At 32.7% G+C, this 18,077-nt stretch overlaps 1 long non-coding RNA gene across 2 annotated transcripts; it reads left to right on the forward strand.

Annotated features, from left to right (window-relative positions):
* Positions 1-10,961: 10,961 nt before the first annotated feature.
* Positions 10,962-18,077, forward strand: LOC138710210 (uncharacterized). Of its 2 annotated transcripts, XR_011335175.1 has the most exons (5): positions 10,962-12,275; positions 13,240-13,397; positions 13,504-14,142; positions 14,359-14,567; positions 14,789-18,077. It is a non-coding gene; the product is annotated as an uncharacterized lncRNA (long non-coding RNA). The 2 variants fall into 2 exon arrangements; XR_011335174.1 differs by having other exon boundaries at positions 10,963-12,275; positions 13,504-14,567.

Consider the following 18,077-nt stretch of genomic DNA (forward strand, 5'->3'; position numbering starts at 1 on the left):
GCTTCATTGCTAGATGCAAGGCATTGAAACAACAATTTATTATAGATAGTGTAATGTATGTATATTAAGGGGACTTACTTACTTACAAATGGCTTTTAAGGAACCCGAAGGTTCATTGCCGCCCTCACATAAGCCCGCCAGCGGTCCCTATCCTGAGCAAGATTAATCCAGTCTCTATCATCATACCCCACCTCCCTCAAATCCATTTTAATATTATCCTCCCATCTACGTCTCGGCCTCCCTAAAGGTCTTTTTCCCTCCGGTCTCCCAACGAACACACTATATGCATTTATAGATTCGCCCATATGTGGTACATGTCCTGCCCATCTCAAACGTCTGGATTTAATGTTCCTAATTATGTTAGGTGAAGAATACAATGCGTGCAGTTCTGTGTTGTGTAACTTTCTCCATTCTCCTGTAACTTCATCCCGCTTAGCCCCAAATATTTTCCTAAGCACCTTATTCTCAAACACCCTTAACCTATGTTCCTCTCTCAGAGTGAGAGTCCAAGTTTCACAACCATACAGAAGAACCGGTAATATAACTGTTTTATAAATTCTAACTTTCAGATTTTTGGACAGCAGACTGGATGATAAGAGCTTCTCAACCGAATAATAACACGCATTTCCCATATTTATTCTGTGTTTAATTTCCTCCCGAATGTCATTCATATTTGTTACTATTGCTCCAAGATATTTGAATTTTTCCAGCTCTTCGAAGGATAAATCTCCAATTTTTATATTTCCATTTCGTACAATATTCTGGTCACGAGACATAATCATATACTTTGTCTTTTCGGGATTTACTTCCAAACCGATCGCTTTACTTGCTTCAAGTAAAATTTCCGTGTTTTCCCTAATCGTTTGTGTATTTTCTCTTAACATATTCACGTCATCCGCATAGACAAGAAGCTGATGTAACCCGTTCAATTCCAAACCCTGCCTGTTATCCTGAACTTTCCTAATGGCATATTCTAGAGCGAAGTTAAAAAGTAAAGGTGATAGTGCATCTCCCTGCTTTAGTCCACAGTGAATTGGAAAAGCATCAGATAGAAACTGACCTATACGGACTCTGCTGTATGTTTCACTGAGACACATTTTAATTAATCGAACTAGTTTCTTGGGAATACCAAATTCAATAAGAATATCATATAATACTTCCCTCTTAACCGAGTCATATGCCTTTTTGAAATCTATGAATAACTGATGCACTGTACCCTTATACTCCAACTTTTTCTCCATTATTTGTCGAATACAAAAAATCTGATCAATAGTCGATCTATTACGCTGAAAACCCCACTGATGATCCCCAATAATTTCATCTACGTACGGAGTTAATCTTCTCAAAAGAATATTGGACAAAATTTTGTACAACGTCAACAAAAGTGATATTCCTCGAAAGTTACCACAGTTGGTTTTGTCCCCCTTTTTTACACTCAACTATATTTTGGAACTTTTTTCCTATTTGACCAATCTTTTTTCAAATTCGAGAAAAAGTTTAATATACACATGGAAAGTAACATGCAAAATCGCAGCTCATTAGATCCAATACTTTTCAAAATAAAAAATATTTCAATTTGTAATCAATCATTAATTGAAATATCACTTTTAATTATCATTTTTTATTTTTTGGCTTTGTGCATTTGACTGTGACTTCTCAATGAATAGGAGAAGAATTCTGCATATTGATTTAGTTCTGTCACGTAAATTAGTGTAGAAATTTAATTTTTCATTTCTATGACACTTTTTCTGCAGTTTTTAAGTTGAGTGTCCCCTTAAGCATGAAAAGTTTTGTTCATTTAGCTTTATAGTAGCTGAGACATAAAAAGATGAATTTCACTAAATGGTATACAGTAGTGGCAAAAAAACCGGACCGACCCTTGTAGCTGATTTCAGAGCCTTGTTCACTCCAGAGCCACGATAGACTGGTAACTAAGACTTTCGTGGTTCGAATCCTACGTGGGAAGGAAACTTTTTTTTGTTCCTTATTCAAATTTATTCCCAATATTTTTTGATTGCAGCGATATTTTACTACTTAATTAACTTATTATTCCCAGAACATGAATTTTACCAGCTTATTTTCTAATGGCTTTCGAAATGTGCTACGTCAGCAGTCGAAACTACAACAATTTCAATAGATTACTCGCTATCTTGTGAATGCGGGTGTGGCATGCGCAGTGGCTCATTTCGGGGACTTTGATTATTCCGTCGGTCCAGTTCTTTTGCCACTACTGTACCTCATATCCTCTGATTGAGGTTCTGGCTGATATGCAAATCTATTATCAGGCAGTACATTTCACTTGACGATATGTGTCAGAGGAAGAACAATTGTTTGTATGCATCTGAAGTCTGACTAATGTATATATAGCTAATCGGTGAAGTATGCAATGGAGGGGGAAAGGAATTGGCCACCCTACCCCATTATCTCCTGGCCTAGTTGCCTCATAAGTGGTACCTTCTTGGTATCACTTGTGAGGTTGAGACCTGTCTTTAGACAGTTAACTAAACAACAACGGTGTACCTCCCTCCTTGAGAGTAACTGTTCTGCGATCATGAACACATCGTCCATACAACCTAGAAATATTGCCCACTGAAGAAACATCTTTCATTACTGCCTGAAGTATACCAGTGGCTACAAGATTTCGATTCCAGAAATATATTTGTATTATGCGGCAAGTGTATTATATGGATATTTTCGAACAAATAGAAGAGTGGTAATGAAAATATTAGTTGAATTATAGCTAGCTCTATTTATAATAGAGTATTTCCTTACTTAAGCCTCATATACACCTGATATCAGATATTTCTGGTTACTTAGCTATGGTGTGAGAAGCAATACATATTATGTCCAATCACAGAAGCCTTTAGAGAAGACAAAACGCATTTGACCACAGTGTCTCATGATAATCTTAACTTGCACATGTAATTCACTTGGTGCACAGTTCAATAGGTGACTCCTCGTCTCTTTCAGGTATTATTAGATAAAGACTAGAAGATATAAACTTCGCAAACCACACTTTCTCAACTGTAATGCACTCCACTACCTCTATCTATACACAACATTCACCCTCGTTTGCAGTATCAGAACTGGAACTTCCGGTCAACAGGTCTGGGTTGGTGTCAGAACATTCATTGACAATGACTACTGTCATGCTAGTCTTTCGTCAGTAATCATTGGTGAATTCTTTTGGTTTAATTAATTTTTTAGTTTTATTCATAAAATCTCACAATAAAAGAAAAAATGTTATTAAGTCATTCTAGTAGTTAAAAATATTATTCTTATTAAGTAGTGATTGTTCTCAAAAATAAAGAAATTACGAATGAAAAATGCGCAAAAGACGAGTGTTTCCCTCCCACCATATCTCATAACATAAACAGAGCATTAACTTTAATTTGTTCGAGTCTCTGAGTGTGAATATAATACACATCCCAGTTTTCAAGACGACATTTTGTCAAAAAAATGTGTTTTATAATCACACTAGCTGAAAGCACCCGGCGTTGCACGGGTTGTCCTTTTTATATATATATATATATATATATATATATATATATATATATAATTAAACTGGCTGTTAGACTTTTCGGAAAACTCAGGAACTCAACTATAAACAACCAAAACGAATTGTCTTTATTAAGCTTTTTTCGCCATAAAGACGAATGTTTAAATAGTGTCACTTACATGAACTAATGAACTTCTTAGCCAAATGTTTGAAAGGATTTACTCAATTTAAAAGAACTGTAGATCAGGCAATGAAAGAAAACATTTCATCTCGTACCTCACACTCAAATGTTTTTTAATTTCTATATATGTGTGTGTATATCAAGTTATTTATTCTGGCGTAGTTAAGGCAATCAGGCCTTCTCTTTCACATCACCAAAAATACAAATGAAATAATAGAACAATCAAACTACAGTAAAACCCCCATTGTCCGTCACCCTATTAACTGATCGGTGGATTATCCGACTGTCTTTGTCTTTCTTCCTCTCTCTCTTTTTTTTTTTTTTTTTTTTTTTTTTTTTTTAGCTGCAGAACAAACTATTAAGTCCTCTACATTGTTAGTGTGTATTTTTTCTAGAGAGGTTTATTAAATGTTCGCGTAGGCTTCCGCGGCTGGTGTACATGGTCTGTGGATAAGCTTCGGGACTTCTACCACATTGTCTTGGTGTTGGTGGCTGACGTTTCGACTGCTGTGTTGTGGTCATCTTCAGAGCAGTTGGATAAGGAAATACAGTAGAACCCCGTTTATCCGTCACCCTATTAACCGATTGACGGATTATCCAACTGTCTTTCTCTCGCTTTTTTTTTTCTACAGAAACATATGAAGTAGATTCTATTAGTATAGGTTTTTTCTAGAGAGGGTTATTACAAGCATTTACATTTACACAGTTGGCACCACACAGTTTGGTGTACTGTTCAAGTTGCCGTACTCTACAACTTTTATGTAAAATGTATTCCATGAGTGTTAAAAAAAAACGTGTTGTGCTAAGTATCGAACAAAATACAAATAATTAAGTGGTTTGGGGAAAGAGAAACAGTGGGTCATTTCGCATCACAATATGACACTGATGTTACAACTGTGAGCAATTGAATAAAAATAAAAAATAAAGTGTATGCAGTATGTAAATCTACAACATGAGACCTCTACTATTTATATATTCCTGCTGAGAGCCATTACAAGGAGTTTTCTTACCCCTTAAAAATACGTCGTTGACAACCGAACTTAAATTAATGAACTTCTGACTCACTACTAAGCGTGTTAAACACAAGACTATGGAGAAAATGACGAAAATTCAAGTGTTATTCACTTAATTTACGAAAATATTTTATGGTACGCATTATTCGATTTTTTCGATTAACCGTTTCGCCAACCCCCTTCATTACCACGGATAATAGAGGTTCTACTGTATAAAGTAAAACCAAACGAAAATTTATACAGGTTAAATGAGTGGGCAGTATCTTGCAGAAAAACAAAAACACTTCTTGGTCCCTATACGCCCACTTAGCAGTATCTCAATGTTCTACAGATCTTACATTATCTCTGCTGGTCAGTAACTCCTAAATTTCTTAGTCGTGGGAGTCAGCATATTAAAAAAACATTACAATCTTTCGGCCGTCTCCTTTCCTCCCCACCGCAAATGTGACGTTGCACAGAGGCAGAGATAAAATAATTATAAGATCTGTACATTGATCTGAAGCTGTATATTTCACGTAATATCATGTCTATGTGTGCTTTCACTTGAATTTCAGAGACAGTTGATGATAAACAGGGAATTCCCTTGTTCTCAGTTTGAACCCATTGGGATGTCATTATGAGCCAAAATGTCTCTCTCTGTCGGTCGTACAGAAGAATCAATATAATATATGTAGGATAATATTTAATTTACACTAGAGAATTGTTTACCCTTTTACCACTGTACATCCGCTTATATCATACCCAGTTTTTTTAATATGAATTGAGAAATTACATCTTGCAAATTCAGAACATAGGCTATTAATGATATTACTTCTTATTTTATACAATTACAAAATACAGATAGGTCCTACAATATAAACTCGCAATAAGTCATTTTTTAACATAAAGACCAATATTCTGGGGGATGTATACAGGTATTTTAGCAATTAAGAGACTGTTCTTTCCACAACGCGTAACATGTGATTATACACTTCGAATTTCGCAATAACACATTTTCGGACATGAGCAACAATATTTTGAGAGAGTATATTTTAGAATTAATGCAGTGTTATTTTCAGTCATATTACGTACTCGTACATTCACATAATCTACTACATTAGGAACATGACAAAATTATCATTGAATTGCTTTTTGATATGTGTAAAACCTTTATTTTTTCCATTCCTTTATATAAAATATAGTTGAGAATGTGAAAAACACGCAGTTTTTAAGTTAATGTCTGCTACTTTGAGCGACTGTCCTTGACCATAATTTTGATATGGCCATTACAAATGCTAGTCGCACTGAAATTGCAATTACTTAAAATCGAAAGGGATGTTAGTGGGTATCATAGGAATACGTGAGATAAAAACATCTTCTCGTTTCGTTTTTCCAGTTAATATTGTCACTTCTATTACTACATTTCGAATGAGTTTTTTTTCACACCAATTCTTGTTCCATTGCATGATTTGGTGGCTCAATATTTCGCAATAGTACTATCGGTGATTCAATATTAAGTATTAAAATAATTATGTGGTAGCAATCCTTGTAGTCTCAAAGAATTCAAGAATTCAGTTGAATAACACACAGCTTGCTCACTATCTACAACTGCATCGAGAAATTCATAATATGGTCCTGGACTGCATAAAGATATTTATTGCATGAACTGTCTAGATTTTAGCCTTCATGCTGCATCAATAATGTTATTTCATGTTATAATTTCCATGGCCTCGTGAAAGTCGATGTTGAATACAATAGACAATAATGAAAGACAATTGACTATAGAAGATTGCAATTTGGTATTACACATGAATGTTTGATCGTAATTATTTTTTACTTTTTTAATTTTTAATTAATTTAACGTCCAATTGCACAATTTTAATACAGCCTATGTTTTTTCTCCTGGTTATGAAGGTTAAATGTGCAAACTTTGGCACATATCAGTCAAAGCGTGTAGATTTGTATAGAGAACATACACACACACCCACATTCACTTTTATATTATACTAGCCGTACCCGTGCGCTCCGCTGCACCTGTTAGAAATAAATATAAAGTAATTACATAATTAAAATAGGACATTTGATCCAGGGAACATTCGTGTTTGATATAAGGATAAATCATTTGTTATGTTACTTAATTTAAATTGTATTTGCATAATTAAAATGCGATCATTTTGATCCAGAAACCACTCATTTGGTCATAAAAATTATTTTAGGAAATACAGGAAACGAATGTACAGAATAGCCTATCAAGTTTTCTGTGCATAAGAAGCTATTTTAATCTTACCTGTCCTCGATTCATTCAGAAGTTACTGTAATAACATTATAGCATTATGTCCATCTAGAGAAACTACACTTTCCAATGGTGAATTAATAATTAATTATACAAATCGGTTAATTTAGCTTCCGATATTACTTCATACAAATACAGAAACATTATCTGTAGGCTATCTTTCATAGCTTTCGATTGTTGCTGTCCAAGGCCCCTTATAGACGAAGTCATTTGTTTTTTAATTCATTACACGGTCTTAGATGGCAGTTATTTTAATTTTAAAACTCATTTATCTCATTAAATATCAGTCCTATCAAAATGTTTCAAAGAATAAAACTTATCGGGAATTATTTTTAAAGAAACTTTTGTTATATAATATTTTTCATGAAAATTAATAATAAGCGAGATATTTCGATTTATTTAATTCAGGCCCCCTTATAACCCCCCTTTTAAATAATGTATTTTGAATGCCATACAGCCTAAAATCTAAGTTACAACGAACTTAATTTATATTCAAATTTTCATCGAAATCCGTTCAGCCATTATCGCGTGAAAAGGTAACAAACATACAGACAGACAGACAGATAGACATACATACAAACAAAAATTTCAAAAAAGCGATTTTCGGTTTCAGGGTGATTAATTATATATGTTAGGACCAATTATTTTTGGAAAATCGAAAATTACCAGAAAAATTTCGGCTACAGATTTATTATTAGTATTAAGTTAGTATAGATTAGATAATTATATTATATTAGATAAACACAGTACAATATGTGTTCATTGTTAAGATGTGGCCAGCTTTGAAAATCCTGGAAATTCGAAACTGCCCATTCTTGTCTCCGCAAGTGCTAGCTTCAGTAAATCGATTATGTGCCTGTGAGAGAATCAATTCAGAAAGGGGAGAGAAGTATGTCAGGAGGAAGAAATGGAACATTTTAAACAGTGAGAATCCAGGTCCAAAGCTGTGACCGCACTGAATACAACTATCCTAACATACCTCCAAACTGAAAATATTTTGACAGTAGACTCAACCTGATATGACGAGAAGGCTGCTAATTGGTTTTTGAATTCCAATGAGTGGAAGAAATACTTTTTTTTTTTTTTTTTTTTTTTTGTAAAATAGTCAAATGTTATCAATTATTAATGCTATTTCAGATGTAATTAAATGCCATTTCAATTACACGTTTTTCTTTTCTTCAGACCCCACAAAACATTTAAATGAAGTTTTATTGTATATAAATTCATAGGATATAATATTTCACACAAGTAGATAATATTATTTTGGCATTTGAAGTACTGGAATTATGTTTAATATTTAATAGAAGTACCAGTACTTTTCTTTGATTTAATAAAAACATTAATTATTTTGGTGTTTAGCCCCTTTCTAAGATTAAATACTCAATTAGTCTCATATGATCTAACACCGTTGTCAGTGAGGATGATGGGTACGCAACTGTTTGTAAAGACTGCACATTACTTCATATTTTTGTGTAATGAAGGATTTAGATTAAATGCTGAAGTACTAGAAAACATTATGCATTATACTGACCATATTCTACAGAGTCAAGCTTTCACAGGGAAAAGTAACTTGTTAAGGTCCTGCACTGGCCAGAATATTTCTTCTGTTCAATTTATTGCTCTATTTGCTTGTAAGTTATTTTGATAATGTAAATGTACATTTATCACCATCAAAAGTTGTAGTCTACCATATCCACAAACTTCTAAATAAATTATGCACATCTTCATTTCACACAGAAATGTCTGTGATGATGTCAGAATACTTTACTAATATTTTCCTTTGAGACACAGAAATATAGAGAGCAATATTTTACAAGAACACAGGCTTGTAACCTGTGAAACAGGCTCCAAAGGGCTTTTGTCTGTAGATAAGAGAAATGATCGTATTATGTGGTAGTGGTTTGGAAGACTTCTTCAGAGATGGTATTCATAAAATGATTGTCTTGAAACAATGGATCATTAAATTTAGAGATTATATGAACAAGGAGTTGATGTTCATTTCTTTCTTGATACATATTTTCATATTTTGAACATGTTACCATAAAACAGAAAGGCTTCCTTTATTTTCAGAAAACTCTCATAGAAATGGTGGTTCACAGAATTTTTAAAATTCTTTTAAGTGGTACTTCCAAAACGTTTCAGATACAATGTCATAAATGACCATTGTGAGAGCTAAAAACAATATTTGTTATATAATATACATATACACATGGTTAGTACACAAGGACACTATATTTAAAACATGAGGACTTACGAAGTTTCAGCTCCTTCTTCTGCTGTTATCGTCTGCTCTTTGCAGTCTTCAAGCAAGGGCTGGAAGAGGCTGTAGTGTTCGCTCTGCCTGCTCTCAGAGCTTGTCATAAGTCTTCTCTAGCTCTAAGCTTGGCCCTGATTAAAACAAAGACCTTGTGAATGCACTGTATTTTTGAAATTCTCAATTAATTTTTATCTGTAATTCTAAGCAGAGAAAATTCTCTAACACACCGAATTGAATTGCATGATTTGGCAGTACAAAGTGGTGAACTTGCAGAAAATATCGAAAAAAAAAAAAGTCTAGAGTGTGTGAAATACTACAGCTGTAATGTCAATGACAATTCCTTTCACAAAAATAGTACTATATATTATACAAGATGGCCAAAATAAAGTGTTACATGTTATTTTCCTTTAAATGGATCAATAAAACTATATAACTAAAGTTAATGATGACTTGAATTCAATATCCATATGGTCGAAAATGCACGGACTTAATTTAAATGCAAGTAAATCGCAGGCTATCTTAATAGAACATCAAAGATCGAAGTGTGACTTGCCACCGAAAATTGTAAATAATACTACTATTCCATACAGCTCGATTGTGAAGAACCTTGGCATTTATATGGATTGTCACCTGGAATGGAATGAACAAGTGAGTCACACTTCTAAAAAAATATTTTCTATTATTCACTCATTAAAGTGACTGAAGCATTTTCTTTCTGATAAATTAAAATTAATCCTTGTACAAACACTCTTGATGCCACACTTCGACTACTGCGATATTATATTAAGTAACCTAAATGCAAATTTGAGCAGCAGGCTACAACGTGTGCATAATGCGTGCATCCGTTACTTTTGCAATATTCGTAAGTATGATCATGTTTCCCCGTCTTTCCAAACTCTGTCTTGGCTAAGGCTAAGTGATCGACGAGCCCTGCGTTCTCTTGTTCTCTTATTTCAAATTCTGCGCACCGCTACCCCAATCTATTTGGCTTCTCATTTTCAAAATTTATCCGCATATCATCAGCTAAGTACCAGGTCTCATCATAACAATTTAATCATTACACCCTACCACAAGACATCTTTATATTCTTCATCTTATACAGTTTCAGTTGCTAGAAATTGGAACTCTCTTCCAAGTGATGTAAGGGGTTGTTGGGCAATAACTTCATTTAGGTCAAAATTACATAAATTCTTACTTAACAGATTAATTACTGATTAATATTTGTTACTTATAATGAAACTAACATCTGTCCATTATTATTATTACCATTAATTTCTCTAAATGGAATACAAAACATCTAATGTCAAAATTTCATTACATTATAAATATATTTTAGATTTATATTTTTTCTCCCTGTAACATAGTTCTAGTAAACTTATATTAAATTAATTCTCATCATTTTACTAGCTACCTCAATTTAATTATAACTGATTGAATTACATTAGCTCATAAATTAAGTTATTATTTTATCTTATAGGTTTATCTAAATTTAAATAAACATGTATTAGACGTTAAAACTTAACTGTAGAATATTGCTGGAGAATCTTTTAAGTGTAGTGTAAATATTCGTAATTCAAATATGTATTGTATTGATTAAGGCTTGTTGAATGGAAGAGAAAGCCTTATAGCTTTAACTCTGCCAGCGAAAATAAAACATTCTATACATTCTAAAACTAAATTTGATTTTTTGAAATTTCATTAGAGAAGGCAGGGACTTTCAGACTGCATCATGGATGACATTCCATTGGGTCCCCATTCGTGGGCAGGGTAGCTCTGATATCTTGAACAGTATGATGGAAATTTTTTAAAATATTCAACAAATTGAGCAACTTTTATTTGAAACATTTTTTTTCTAAGGCAAAGTCTTAAGAAGTTAGAGCTTGTTTGAAAGTAATGCGGCCTTGTCCACCTGCAAACCTGAGTGACAGTCTGGTGCTCTAAACTAGAGCGAGTATAACTGTTGAGTAACTCGGTTCTAGCGGTTTAATGTGTTGGCAGCGGAGCACTGGAATTATTCGGTTAACCATAGCCGTTACCGGTCAATTCAAACGTTCGGACAGAGTTCACGTGTTTCACTTAGTTCTAGCAGGCAACGACATAGGTACTATTGTTTTAAATATTTTCTGCTCCAGGACAAATATATTATTTCTGACAGGAGATATCTCCAAGGCGGGCTGAAACCCCAATATTTTTGAAGAGGAATTCATACTATATATAACCTATCAAGCAGGCCTAATAACACTGGTAGTCTGTACATATTACTATACAGTACTGTATTAACAATAACAATGTCTTGCTTATTTACCACATCTCACCTTTATGTTGCGAGGTGTTTCCTAAATGGTTCAATAATTTATGATACAGTATATTTTCCTCCTGTATAGGGAAGACCAGGTAACTTGATACCCTAAGGGTGAAACCTAACCATTTTTCCCCCATTACTACAAATGCTAGTGGATTATGGTGATTTTCTAGTTTGAAGGTTGAATTTTCTTTTGCCAACTTCGTTTCGAATTTCGATACTGACAAATACTATAAATGGTAGTGATTTTGTAACTGGTATGTTGGCAGCTGAGGCAAATATCGACAATATTTGCCGGTACTGGAGTTCCATGAAATTAAAATTGTACTAGATTTCTCAGCCGGTTACTGGAAGATAGTGAAATTCGAACTTATTAATAATTAATTAATATTAGTATTAATATTAATACATAATAGTTATTTTATGTGTTGCGTTGTGGTTATAATTCAAGAATAGTCAGATAAGTACGAATAAATATAATATATTTGGGCGTGATAATGCACGTGGGTAATGGATAGAAATATTATTTCAAATTTTAATGAATTTCTTTCGTGTTTAGATTTTTATTACTATGTCAAAAAAATGAAATAGTGTTGCAGTGACTCCTCCAAGGAAGAAAATGTGTGGCATTCAGAGTACGCTTCAGAAATCTGTAGTTCACGTGTATAATGAGTTGAAGAAAGAAGATAATGAAGAAGGAATTATGCTAACGGAGACAGCAATTACAACCAGAATAGGAAAATTATTAGGAGTAAGTATTCTTAAGCATGCAATTCAAAGTGGTATTCAGTTTTAGGAGTTTGCACTAATAATTTCATGATTGTGGTCAAACAAAACAAATTTTTAGGTTAGGCCTAGATCTTTAATCAAGTCAGTGATTTTCATATTGCCAAACTAAATACATTTAAGATACTGTAATACTGCAGTAGGTGATAGCTTAAATACATTTACAAATTAGACGAACAAATAATCAAACAGCACGAAAGTAAATTTCCAGTTTTCTCTTTTGGTATTAAATTAACCGTTCAGATCACAATTTACATGCCACATCGGCCGAAGAAAATACAAGTCATATTGTAATTATTAACTTGATATTGCAGCAAATATTACATGAATGTTGGCCTGTTATGGTGCTTAAAAATAATTCAGTTTTATATAATAACTATATAACATACTCTATAAAGCATAGGAACGTTGACTCTGGCTGAATAATTTATTCATGACTGGTCTAAGTAATATTAAATATGGTGTTTCTTCAGAAAAGCTACCCCACCCAAAGTACTTGTTAAGATATAACACTCGAGAGGACGAGGACGCACTACTGGGAAACTAACCATTTCTCTTCGTCCTGGACCTCTCGCATGTTATATTGGTAATTAGTAACAAGTTTGAGGGAGGGACTACAACAATGCATTAGAATATACAGGTAAGTGTCAAAGGATTTTTGTGCTGAAAGTATTTGTGGCTGTGCACTAAAACCACGTGTTCATCACTATGTAAATATCACAGAAATCAATTAAACAAAATAAAATTATGCCTTCTTTGGTGTAGCTTTTCTGGAGAATTACCTAAATATTAGCCTACTTAAACCTATCGTAGACCCAACCTAACATGTTGATCATTTTCTATTCGTATAGCTGTAAATGTTGGTATCATGCATGAATTTTATGATATAACAATTTTTAGAAGTGTTATGTTATTGTTTGTTATTACAGCTTGGCTTTACTACAGCCACGAAAGTGATAAATTCACACAAGGGGACCCCCACTCGTGACACCAGGAAAACATAGACTACGTAAACATCCAGTGACTGATGCTGATGATTTTACGAAAGATGCAATTGCGAGATTTATTTATGACAAGTTACATAAAGGTAGGGAAGTTACAGGAATTATTGTGTTGATTTATGCAATGTAATTCTGATATTAGTCATAGGCCTATGTATAAAAATATGGCATAATTTTCATTTACTGTTACAGGGGAAGTACTAACAGCAGCAAAAGTTCTGGAACATATGAATGATGATTATGAAACATATTTATTTAGAGTATCCTTATCATCGGTGAAAAACATTTTGAAAGAGATGAAATTTCTATGGAGCAAAGGGGATCCTTATACACGTGTATGAGAAAGTGATGTTATTCGTTTTTAAGAGAATATATAAGAAATGTGGAGCGTGAGAACCCTAAACCCGTAGTATTCTTGGATGAGACTTGGATTTTTATGAATGGTAAATTTCAATGTATTGTGAGACATTGAGTGATTGAATTTTTTACTAACAAATAGGTTAACACTTATGTGGAATATGAAATTGCAATTAATATAGGCTACTAGTAATGAATTCAGGTGGGAACAACATGTTTTGCAATTAATAGTTTCATATTATAACTAGAGGTTAGTTATAAAATTCTTGAACGGTTTTCCTGTCTTTAAAATTTTTGTGTCTCTTAGAGTGTCAATGTGAATTGCTTTTCTCTCTCTGTTTTTTTAAGTAGGATCACCCACTTATTCATGAAATAAACCAGGTGAAGTTTCCAGTGACATGAATGGTGTTATTCATAGACCAACAAATGAGGGTGGAAGATTAGATGCCGGAACGAAAGGTGGATTTATACTCGGTAAGTTATATTGATTTATATTTTACATAAATTTGGCAAGAGTAATTTTTTAAATCAGGGTACAAAAATATAAAAATTGGTGACTAAATAAAAACGTGGGAAAGCCTTTCACCAAAGAGGATCTCATGTCATGTTATGTTATGTTTTATTTTCTTTATTTAAATGCTGTGAATTCATGTGACGTAATTATATGCCCAGGTATAATTTTTATTGCAGGTGCTGATTTAATTTTTTCATGCAATTGAAAGAAAAGTCAGGACTACCATAGTGCTATGAATAGCCCTGTAGTTGAGAAGTGGGTGCAAACACAGTTGTTGACCTGAGAACATTAGGGCAATGCGTTATTGTCATGGATAGTGCTGCATATCAATAGCAGACTTGTGAAAAATCAGCCAACAACAAAATGGAGGAAAGAACAGCTACTGGTGATTGCAACTGAATATAATAGATTTGTTGTACTAAATGATAAGAGTTGATGGTGTGAAATCACCTTTTGATATTACATTGCAATATTAATTTCCATACTTTACAGTCATTATTATTATTATTATTATTATTATTATTATTATTATTATTATTATTATTATTATTATCATTACTACTACTACTACTACTACTACTTATAGATGCTACTTTTTTCTTTCAGGTGAAATTGAATCTACATAAGAATCCTAAAACAACAGAGCCTTGCCAATTACTATTCTGAAGCGGCCTTGTCTTATGTGTTGTGTCTATATACAATTAATTCTTTCAGTTTTTTTTCCCCTTTAATGTAATGAAGTTGTTGGTTGATTGATACCAAGTGTTCAGCAGTTGATGTCATTTGTTATCTTGCACTCCAATATTTAACCAGATTTTGAAAGCTGTGTAAAGTTAAACAGTCAAGACAATGATCCATATCTTCATTGAGATTTCAGAAATGGCATGGGGAGATTCTGAAATATCAGTTCTTTGTAAATATTTGAGACAATCATGGCCTGTGATAATATGAGTACTGCCACTGTAGATTTTCATAGAAGTTCAGTTATTAAATTAGGTGTATTATTTTTACTATGTATTGTACTATATTTTTGTTTCACTTAATTGATGAATTATATATGCTGTAAATTGAATAGTAGACTGTAGGTCTATAGCTTAACTGATGAATTGTATGTGCTGTAAATTAAATAGTAGGCTGTATACCACAAGTGATGAATTGTTTATGCTTGTAATGTGAAGTAATTTGCATGATATTTATTATCAGTTTCTGTATATTTCAACTGATTGAATTGTTTATACTTTTAAATTGAATTAACTTGCTTGCTATGTATTATATTTTATAGCTTAACTGATGAATAATTGTTTAGGTTTGTCAATTTAATAATCTGAGTGCCATGTACTTCATATTTTTAGTGGAGCCACCAATGTAGCTTAGTCTGTAGACTCGTTGGCCTGCAAATTCAGAGCTGCACTCGAGGGTAGTTTGGATCCCCCATTTGGTCTGATTAGTTGGTTTCTTCTGAGGATTTTCCTCCATCGTGGAGCGGATGCCGGATGGCCTATTGCAATTTTTTCATTTGCTTTAGAATCATTCCGATTTTTGTTACCACATTGGCATGTTCTGATCTTGTTATTCTTTTAACAGTGTGGTAAGATGCAGGTATAGATAACCTTACAGTAATTTTGCTACCTTTCAGCTACCTCATTACCTCCCACTCCATAAAGTTCATGGATCCACGGAAGTACCAGTCGTCGATGTAATTCGACCATTTGCTTAAAATATTAAAACACTGTAAAATATTGAGATTTCATGCTTTTACGTCCATTACTGCAGCAAGAACATCTGATTTTGAATCTGATAGTATGACAGCCTTCTCAGATTTATGAAGTCGATACTGGAGATTTTGTAAGCTTAAAAGTGTATCTAAATTTTCACTATCAAAATTAGTCAGTGTTTGAAGTTAGTTAGTTAGTTAGTTAGTGGCGTTTAAAAAGGGCGCGTCAGCTACTATGGCTATTTGCGCCCTTATCTAAAATCTTTCACTAAACACAAACACAATACAATAACCAGAATGTTTAAAAAACTAAAAAGCGTTGTCACGGTTAAAATGGGGCAAACAAGTGTTTGAATATAATTCCCTGTAAAAGGGAATATACTGGTATTGTACTACAACACCACTACATCTATGGTTTGGTAAACAGGATCCATCTATAAAAAATACTGTATGTAGTCACTCACTGACCAGATCATTTATCGTTTCTAATGATTTTTAAAATGTCTGGAGAAGTATCACATTTCTTAACATCATCTGTTAAAGTTAACTTATATACTATTCATTTTGAAATAACTTGGGATTGTGTTTTATTAGTAAAGTTTCCCTTAATTGAGCAAGTTTGAGTTCTCCAAGTAGAGTCAAAAAGTCTGTTGGGATTTTGGCTCAGTTTATTAATATTTGTGGACTGTGATTTTTTGTTCTAGGCAACCATATTATCTGCAAATGATGAGATTATCATAAGATCTATTTCTTTAGTTAGACCATCGACATTAATATTGGAAAATGTATTCCTGAAAACAACAATGTGGGAAGCCCAGATGAATCTGTCTCTATTTACATATTTGTGACAATGAATCAAATAATCAAGTCACTGACCCAGTGTAACACTTTATCATGGACACCCTAAGTTTGCAATTTCTTAAATGATTTATATCTACAGAGCCATATGATCCTTGAAAATAAATTAAAATTGTTAAGTTGTTTTGTTTTCTGTTTAAAATATCTTTAATATTTTGACTAAAATTTAAAATCTGTCCATTTGTTGAATGCAATTCTCTAAAGTCAACCCAATAAAATGAAAGTTAGTTACTAGATTCCAGGAACCAATTCAATCTATGAAATCATCTCTTCCATAATTTTGGCTATCATACTAGTAAGTGGTATCTGTCGATAACTCGAAAAGATATTAGTTGAATAATTGCTTTTCAAAATTGATGTTATGATAGATTTTCTCCAGAGAGATATTGTATTTTAGATGAGATTACAAGATAAAAGTAGTGAGTTTGCTTGTTTGCCAACATGTTTAAGAAAATCAGCATGTGTATTGTCTGGACTTGGAGATGTTTTGGGTCTTATGTTATTAAATTAATAGTAATATTCAGTTCTTGATTAAATATTGTTATATAAAGTAGATAGTAGATTTAATATTTCTTTCAGTTTTTCCTTAATAGTCTGACGTACACACATAAAACTAACAACCACACCACCAACTAATCTAATAGAAATTAAAATATAATTAAATGTAGAAAAAGTAATTAAAATTATAAATACACGTAATAAACCATAACCCCCTAATTTCAACAATATACTATTTTATTCCTTTTTACAGCTTGTAGATAATTATTAATTATAGTTATTACTTATTAGCATAATATTTATTGAACTTATTGGCTATTTCACTTCGTTTGAAAGATGTTATTGTGTACAAAAAGCATTTTTTGATGATCGTTTCATGCTGTATGTTGTGTATAAATCTATGATTTCTGGCCATCTGTTCTGTGTAATCCATCTTTTGTATACAATTAATAAAATATTCTTTTGGTAGTAATTATTTTATTAATTGAGTATTTAATTTTCACCAGCTCACATTTCTTGAATCATTTGTTTTTTCTTATTTAAATTTAGGACACAAGAGCCAAAAAGAGACTTCACAGTTATGTATCATACATTTTTTCAATGACAGACGTGGAGTTGCAGAAATAATAAGTGTAGCATTATTAAGCAATTTACAAACAAATGAAATCTTTAAAAAGGTATCTAGAAGTGAAATTACTTATGGCTTTTAAGGACCAAAATTATTTTTGTAAGTTGATTTATTATTATTTCAGTTTTAGCCTAGTTGTATTATCCATTTCCTTACTAATTTCAAAAGATAATCAGAAGTTCATTCGAATTCCAACC

The sequence above is a fragment of the Periplaneta americana genome, chromosome 12, assembly GCF_040183065.1.
Source record: "Periplaneta americana isolate PAMFEO1 chromosome 12, P.americana_PAMFEO1_priV1, whole genome shotgun sequence".
In the NCBI taxonomy this organism is placed as follows: domain Eukaryota; kingdom Metazoa; phylum Arthropoda; class Insecta; order Blattodea; family Blattidae; genus Periplaneta; species Periplaneta americana.